This window comes from Microtus ochrogaster, linkage group LG1 (assembly GCF_000317375.1).
Source record: "Microtus ochrogaster isolate Prairie Vole_2 linkage group LG1, MicOch1.0, whole genome shotgun sequence".
NCBI classification, from domain to species: domain Eukaryota; kingdom Metazoa; phylum Chordata; class Mammalia; order Rodentia; family Cricetidae; genus Microtus; species Microtus ochrogaster.
In genome coordinates, this window is record NC_022027.1 from 8687623 (window position 1) to 8696258 (window position 8636).

Sequence of the window (8636 nt, forward strand, 5' to 3'; positions counted from 1 at the left end):
CTGTATTTGTTAATGGGGTGAAAACAAAGGCTGGGGATCCAACAGGAGCTCCAAACTGCAAGGCTGTCTCCCACTAGATAGGATGCTGGGCAGATGGCGTGTGGAGTAAGACACTGTCAACACATGGATACCTGGGGCCTGGCTGTGATGGCTTTGCCCCTTTCCTGAGGCATTACTGACTGGCACTCCATTGCAGAAGCTTCTGGGGCTGCAGTCACAAAGCTGAAGACACTTCTTCTCCCCAGCACCAATTGGGGTCTCGTCCCTTGAGGAAAGCGTGCAAACCAGTGGGCAACACCTGTGCATGGGAATAATGGACAACTGGAGAAGTTAGCACAGTGCTGCCCTGTAGCATGGGCATGCTGTGCTGCCCCTCCTTGATGTCTATAGTTTTGTCACAGATCCAGCAGGCCCAGTGCAACTGTCACACAAGGAAAGAGCGGCTCACTTCTGTGGCTTTAGCACTTTGGTTTCAAGCTTGCAGGCATACAACTCCCATCAGGCTCTTACAGAGGCCGGGTTGTCTTCCTGCTCAGGTGAAAGGAGCTGCCACTCAAACTCTGTGCTGGGCTCTGGGACACCCCCCCCCCCCCCCCGCATCCCACTACGCACTACTGTTACCCTCCGGCTTAATCTCCAGAGAAACTCAGGTCAAGCTGTGGCTTGTCTGCATGTCAAGAGCTTGGTCCCCCCTTCTTCCTCTCCTTTCTTCTTCTCCTCTCCCTCTTCCCTCTTTTTTTTCCTCCCCCTCTATCTTCCTCTATATGGAAAAGAAAGGAGCCTGAATCCCAAGGCTGGTTCTGGGGCTGCCGTTCCAGTAAGGGCCTCTCGTGCTGTTCCATTATAGTTAAGGGCTTTAGCCTGATCCTTTGGTGCTGGATTCTACTTTTTTGTGAAAATGCATTCAACTCTTTTTATTCATTTAAATCTGTAGCTTTTTTTCTAGCTTTGGTGTGTGCCGATGGCATGAGGAGGACGTGTATGTATGTGTGTGTGTGTGTGTGTGTGTGTGTGTGTGTGTGTGTGTTTTAATTTCATTAAGGTTGTACAAAGACCAAAAAAACCTGGGTAGTTTTATCTGATTTTCGTGAGCTTGGTTCTTGATGCAACAACCAGGACACCACCAGCAGAGGGCAGACGAGGACATTATGTAGACGGAAAGAGGTGGATAAGCCCCAAAGCGATCAACCAGCCTAAATGTGAAGATGTGCAAGAGGAAGCAGGTGCGAGGGTCTCCGTTAAACGATGAAGTAATTCCGGAAGTAGCGCTGTCTAGCCCTCACTGTGCTCGCCTTTCGATGGCCATAAAAGGGGGCGTCAACAAGAAGAAAACCTTGGAACCAGCATACCTCACTGCAGGCTCAAAGGCCTGCAGCACTCTGGAGGTCAGGGGACTGTGGAACAGAGCTCCTAATGTCTGTCCGTTGTGTGGACCCCACAGTGCGTGCTGGAGGGGCAGTCTACTTGCTACTCTCAGCAAAGGGGTCATTTTTTTTATAACTCCTGAGTGACGGTATCAAATATTTTAACACCAAAGTCGGCGGGAGAAGAGCTTCAGAACAAAAGCTCAGGTGATTTTAAAGAGGCATGGGGGAAAATAAACCACCAAATTGAACAATCTTTGGCAGCAGTGACACTGAACAAAGGTATTTTTAAGCAGTAATAAAGACAGCCCAATTGTTGTCGCCCGCCTCTTGGTTTCTTTAGTGAAAGAATGGCCAGGTCACAGAAGCAGACAGTGAGCTGAAAGGCAGGCATGCAAACATTCTTCTGAATACTCCTTCATCTCTTGTCTGCAGAAACTTGATGGGGGTAGACAGATGGGACAGGAAGGGTACTCAGATTTGGCAATAAGGAGAAGTATCCCACACTGGAATTTGGGACATGTTCAGTCCAACTCAGAGGAGCAGCCGAGTCTCAGCCACCTACACCAAGCCTGCACCGCAGCTGCCCCACCTGCCATGCCAGAACACAGATGTGTTCCAAGGCTGAGCTGGTGTGACTGGTTCAGGCCTTGGAAGAGGGGTATGGAAGATGTTTGTGCCACATCTTGCCACCAGCAGCCTGCTGACAATGGAGTTTAAGGTGACACACGTCCTCAGAGCAGCACAAATATGCCAAACTAGAAGAGAGTAGGGAGGAGTTATGGGACACAGGATGTGCTGTGCCCTTTGACGGATGGCTTATGTCTAGTTTCTCCAGAGGAGATGCCAGGCAACCTTTGTCCTCTTCCAACAGCTGGCAACCCTGTTGGGTTGGTCGGAAGGGTGAGGGGCATTGTTCGGGGATGAAGGCAGAGAGTCCTTGGAGATGTCTCAAATGCCTGCCTGGCACATGCATTCGCAGTAGCATCTGCTGCTACGGTTGAAAGGGCAAGAGTAGCTTCTCCATGTAAGCAGGCACAGAGCCTCCTCCAGGGTAGGGCACTGCATAGGGAAAGCCTGGGATATGAGTGACCGGGGTGCTACAGCAGAGCTCGGCCCTTCTGAAGCAGAGTGCAGGGAAAGGTAGATTCTGGACTTTTCTAAATTTATGCACAGCTGTTTTGAGCCAGACTTTGGGACATCATGGGCCAGGCTAGTCTTTGGGATAGCACAGGCACATGTAATCAGTTATGGAGACAGCAGTCTGGTTAAAACAGTTCTGAGTACGAACAATTATTTGATCTTGGCAGCTCCTTCAAAATCATCCTGCTTTCCCTCCTGTGAACTAAGAGTGGACCATCGCCATCGTCCTGCTCATGTTTTGTCACTCTGACAAAATGTCTAACACAAGCAATTTTAAAAACAAACACTATTTGTAAGGATGAGATACAGAGCCCCCGGAATGTGCTCCCAGTGACCTGTTTCCTCCAGCCAGGTCCCACCTCTTCACGAGCTCCCCAAATAAGGCCACCAGCTGGGAGCAAGTGTTCAACTTCCCAGCCTTTGTAGGGTTGGTGGCAGTTCGTGTCCAAGCTATAACCATTCATTGTGAGAGGCTGGACACATGGCTCAGAGGTTAGGAGACCTGGGCTTTTGTGGAGGACAGGATTTAATTTCCAGCACCCACATGGTGGTTCACATTCATCTGTAATTCCAACTCAAGGGGACCTGATGCCTTCTGCTGACCTCTGCGGACACCAGGAATGCCTATACATGAAAGGGAAGATCCATACAAATGACATAGGCAAATCTAAACCAAACCCAATTCCTTTTACAAGAAGCATTTCCAAGTACAAAGTTTGCAGTCCAGCTCATCACCCCCACCCAAGCCTAGAACAGGGTCAGCTCACCTTTTCTGGTCCTCAGTAATGTCCTCGGCTGTGTGCTGTGCTTGCTGGTGCTGGACACCACACTCAGTGCGCCAGCCTCCCCCCACACTCACTGCAAGACATAGGGCAACGGGAAGCTTGAGGTTTCTGTTCTCTATACTGAGAGCTCTTGTCAGACTACCTGTCATGCACGGAGGAAAGGGTATACTGCTACAGTACTTTCCTGATCAGAAAACATGCTTCTCCACTCTCTCCTTAGGAGACAGGTTTGTTTAGGTTGGGGATCTTTTTGTGACTGTCTGGAATAAACCAACCCCTCAAGCTACTGCAAGAGAAGTGAGTGAGATCTGGTAGGGAAAACAGCTTTATAAGCTGGTAAACCCAGGCACCCCAGGGGGCAGCAGAATCATTTCCATCACACACAGACTCAGGGGGAGTACTCTAAGCTCCTCTGCATCATCTCTCAAGGTACCCCTTCTTCTGGAGACCCAAAGAACGAACTGTTGTGGGTACTTCTCATCTCGTTTCCCACTTTGCCATTCAGAGGCATGGACCAAGGGCTCTGTGGTTGTAAAGTAGCCCCTTACTGCTTTAGAAAGTGTTTGGTAGTTCTCCTAATTTACAGAAACTTCTCAACCTCTCCAGAGAGTCTACAAAACTCAGTCTTGTTTTGTCTTATTTGGGAAATTAGAAATTCCTTCCTTCTAGAGCTGTCCGTGGGTCTGCACCGAACTGCAGAGGAGAGTATTAATTGGCAGGGCGGGAATGCTTTTCCTGTACAAAGCTCCTTCCCAGGTGGGAAAGGGAAGGAACCGTGGGATACAGGGAAGAGCCTGCTGGGAGGCTAACGTGCCAACAGCCTATGTTTGCTGGACCCTGCTTCATCTCCACGGGGTGAGTAAGCAGGGCCTCTGTGCCCCATGGAGACTAAAGAGCCACTGTTGACTCCAGTGTCCTGTCTTTTTAAGAACAGCCAATGGTGGTCTCCAGTCTTCTCTCTGTGTTAATCCCTGTGGTTTTCTCTCTTCTGTGCTTGTCAGGGTAAGTGCAGGAATTTGGGGAAATGTGTACTTTGCAGCTTTATTGGTAACTCAAAGCGGATTTGTCCTTAAGGAATGAGTCGGTTTCAATTTGCAATTTGTTTGTAAGCAAACAGAGTTTCCTCTCTTAACTCCCTGCCCTGGATGCCATGGGTCAGATCTAACACCTCACCTTTAAAGTGAGCCCAAGAGTAAAGACACCTGCCACTGGTACTGCTGGGAGACAGCCACACCCAGCATCAGGACCTGATGGCCACCTTTGCCCTTTGTGAATGGAATTGGATGTAATGAAGATGACAAATTCAAAGTTTGTGGTGGTCACACTTGCTAACCAAAGGCTCCAGGAAGTGGCAGGTCTGAAAAAAAGTGAAATACACCATCAGTCTGAGCTAGGAGGGTGTAAATGAAGTGACATAAAGAATTACAGGGAGAAAGAAATGGCCTTTGCCTCAGAACACCCTAGTAGCCTGTGGCTGGGGTCTGTCTTTTTTAATCATGTGGGTGCTGTGTTCTTAAACTGCCCTATCCAGCCAACAAATGGGATAACTGGCTATCCACACTCTCAGCCTGACTCCCCATGGCCTGGGATCTGCTGAGCACTTTACTAGAAAGATAGGGAGCACGGCCTAGGGGAAGGCCTACAGCTGAGGCCAGAGGCATGCTCCACTTATGGTGAGAACCAGATATATTAGCCAGCTGGAGAAGGGCAGGCGACACCCTGTAGATTACTCCAGGCACAAACATTCTAGAGAGGGTTAATGCAGTGGCTTCTAAAAATGATCAGTTTTAAAACCACCACCTCTGGGCTTCACTTAGGAGCCATCAAAGACTTGACAGGATCCCTTGTTAAGGGGAAAAAGAAGGGATGGCATGAAATTAATACGTAAGGACAGAAATCCCTCTGGAATGGGTCTCAAGAGAATCTTCTAGAAGGCAAAGAATGAAAGCAACTACCCAACTCCTACTGGTCTTTTCTTAGCTTTGAACAAAAGCCCTGTCTTTTGGAAGCATTTGAAACCGCAAATTCTCCATTCCGATTTAATACACAGCTTTGAGACTTAGATAACTGTTTAAGGGGTCCGTCTTACTGCAGAAAAGGAGTGAGACATTTAAACTGTATGCAATGAAAAGGATAGATAGATACTTGCATGCAAGTAGCATCTCCTGAAGAATTCAAATGGTCTAAACAAAATGGCAAACATTTATCTATACAATTCACAGTATAGAGAAAGCAGTTCATCTGACCAAAGGCATGGGTGCCTCCCAAGACATGTACTTGTATGCTAGGGTTCTGTGGATGGCATCCGACATTCGGTTTAGTTCTGGGCAGCTACACATTTGCAGCAATGATAGATGCATAGCAAAAGATACGGGGAAGATAACTCTAGGATGTTTGTAGGAAGTCAGCTTTGCCTTTCAGTTCTCCAGCCCAGATTCCGATTAGTATTATTTCACAGCTAACATTCACTTTCAAACCACACTTGCTAGAAAACCACCCAAGAGCAGGCCACCATCACTCCACCTTTCAGTAATAAGCAATGCACAGGCTACTGTGTCCTTTCTTAAGCAGCAAGACTGTAGATGTCTCCTATTGCCTATCTTTGGATACTCAGCATCTTTTACAGCAACATTCTCCAGACCCAGCTACCCTCAGGGTCCCAGCACTCACAGAGCATCAGATACAGCATCTGGACAATTTGAGTAAATCGTGGTGGCGCAGCATGGGTGAGAGTAGATTACTGAGATTGTGACTGAACCGAAACTTACCATTGGTTGAGCTGGTTCCTGGAGCGGAATGCTCTAAAAAGAACAGGGACCAGGCTGTGACGAGCACCCTCCAGCACATCAGGCAGCCTGCTCCCATGGGGTCTTCTGCTCAGCAGAAAGATCACAACTGCCTCTGCTGGGTAAGTGCAGAATGTCCCCAGAAAGGTCCTGATCCAGCCAGGCCTGTCCCGCCCTCCCTAGGAGCTTGAGCAGTGACCTTGCCCTGCTCTCATTAGCATATGAAGGGCAATGAACCACTGACGCGTTCCCCCTGTGAAATGTCCTGCACAGAGGAGCGCTGGGCAGCCAGGAGGCTCTTTCCTCAAAGGATGCCCTGGAAGGACAGAGATCAACAGTGGCTCACTAAAGGACACAGAGCTTAAAGTACTTTAAAGTACATGGCTTTGTGAAAAACAGCAGGGTGACCTGTCATCTGTAATGCCAGGACAGTGCTCACATTTAACGTCATCTTTAAGGGACAGGAAAAGGGTTTTGCTACATCTGATACCAATTGTGGGAACTTTAGGGATGGAGCTGTAGTGAGGTGACAGAGCATGTGTGAAGCCTTGGGCTCAGTTCCCCACTAGAGAGAGGGGAGTTGATGAAGGAAAAGAGAGAAGAGAGATGAGGTTATTGGCCACATAACTGAAATACAAATGTTGTCTATGTCTGTTATAATCTTCCATGATTATCATTTACTTCAAAGTAAAAATATCTAGAACAAGGGCCTTTGCTCCTTTGATCACTGGATATTTGGGCAAACACCATCCCCTAACTGTTCCTTGTGTGCACAGCATCAGTAAGCATAGTAGAGATGATGACGATGCTGTAGGTTTTGGAGACCACTGTGATTTCTTTCTCTTAATAGCTTTTGTGAGAACAGGGAATCAACATGACCACATTTTTAAAAATCTAACCTGTTTCAACACTCTTTAAAAGAAAATCACAAATACATATAATATGTTCTCTGAGGAAATTTATTGGTTCAATTTTTTAAAAAGATTTATTTATTACATACACAGCATTCTCCCTGAATGTATGCCACCGGATTTCATTATAGATGGTTGTGAGTCACCACATGGTTGCAGGGAATTAAACTCAGGACCTCTGGAAGAACAGCCTGAGCTCTTAAACTTCTGGGCCATCTCTCCAGCCACCTCCCCCCCCCCCCCAAATTTAAAGAACGTAAATTTTTTTCTAGCTTATAATTACATTTTCTTTTCTCTTCCCCTTCATTTCTCCCACCCCTCCCACTTTGGTCTCATTCAATTTAATGCCACCCTCCTTTTTTGGGTGTTGGGGGGAGGCAGGGTTCTGGGACAGGGTTTCTCTCTGTTGCCCTGGCTGCCCTGGAAGTCAATGTGTAGGCCAGGCTGCCCTCAAATACAGAGATCCATCTGTTTCTGCCTCCTGAATACTGGGATTAAAGGCATGAATCACTACTGCCTGGCTGACTCTTTTTCTTTAATTGCTCTCTCTGACACACACACACACACACACACATGCACACGCACACGCACACGCACACACACACACACAAATTTCAATATATAAATACAACCTGCACAGTCCTTACAACATTACTTGTATGTATATGTTTTCAGGGCTGATCATTTGGCACTGGATAACTAATTGGCATACTTGTCCCTGGGGAAGACTCTGTCTCCCACACTAAGACTTGTTTCTTAGTTGCCTTTAGTTCTTTGTCAAGGTTGAGGCCTCCTGTACTTTCTCCCATCCATGTTAGCACGACTCTTAGTGTTGACCTTGTTTAGGTCATACACAGAAACCATGCTGTCAAGACTTCATGGGTGTAGCTTCTCTGCCATTTCTAGGAGATACAACCTCATAACCTAATGTTTTGTTCCTCTGCTTCCTACAATCTTCCTGTCTCCTCTTCCACAATGTTCCCTAAACCTTAGGTGCAGGAGTTCTGATGTAGAGTAGGTTCTAGAACTCTGCATTTTGATATGTGGTTTTCCATAATGGTGTCTGTCTACTGCACAAAGAAGTTTCCTTGTTGAAGGGTGAGGAAAACATTTATTTGTGGGCAAGGATAAGTATTCAGAGTATGGCTCAGAACTGTGTGGGTTTAATAAGTGGAGGTTGTAGGCTCTCTTCTATGATCCATGATTCCACTATCTCTGGGTACTTGGCTAGGTTTCCAGTACAGACGTGATCTCACTTTTGTTGAGTGGTCTTAAGTCCAATTAGAGACCTGTTGGCTACTGACAAGGTATGCGTGCTTCTACTGCACTGTAGTAAGAGGCCACTTGTTCATTTCCTTGCTACCCAGACTCCCGAAATAACCACACAGAAACTGTATTACTTAAATCACTGCTTGGCCAATATATTGCCAGTTAGCTCTTTTATCTTTGGTTAACCCATTTCTATTATTTTATATTTTATCATGAGGCTTGTAGCCTACCCGCAAGGTTCCAACTGGTGGCTTGCATCTTTCTCCTCTGGTGGCTCCATGGCATCTCTCCGTCTCTGTCTTCTTTCTCCCAGCATTCAGTTTAGTTTTCCCCACCTAGCCATACTCTGTCCTATCACAGGCCAATGTAGATTCTCTA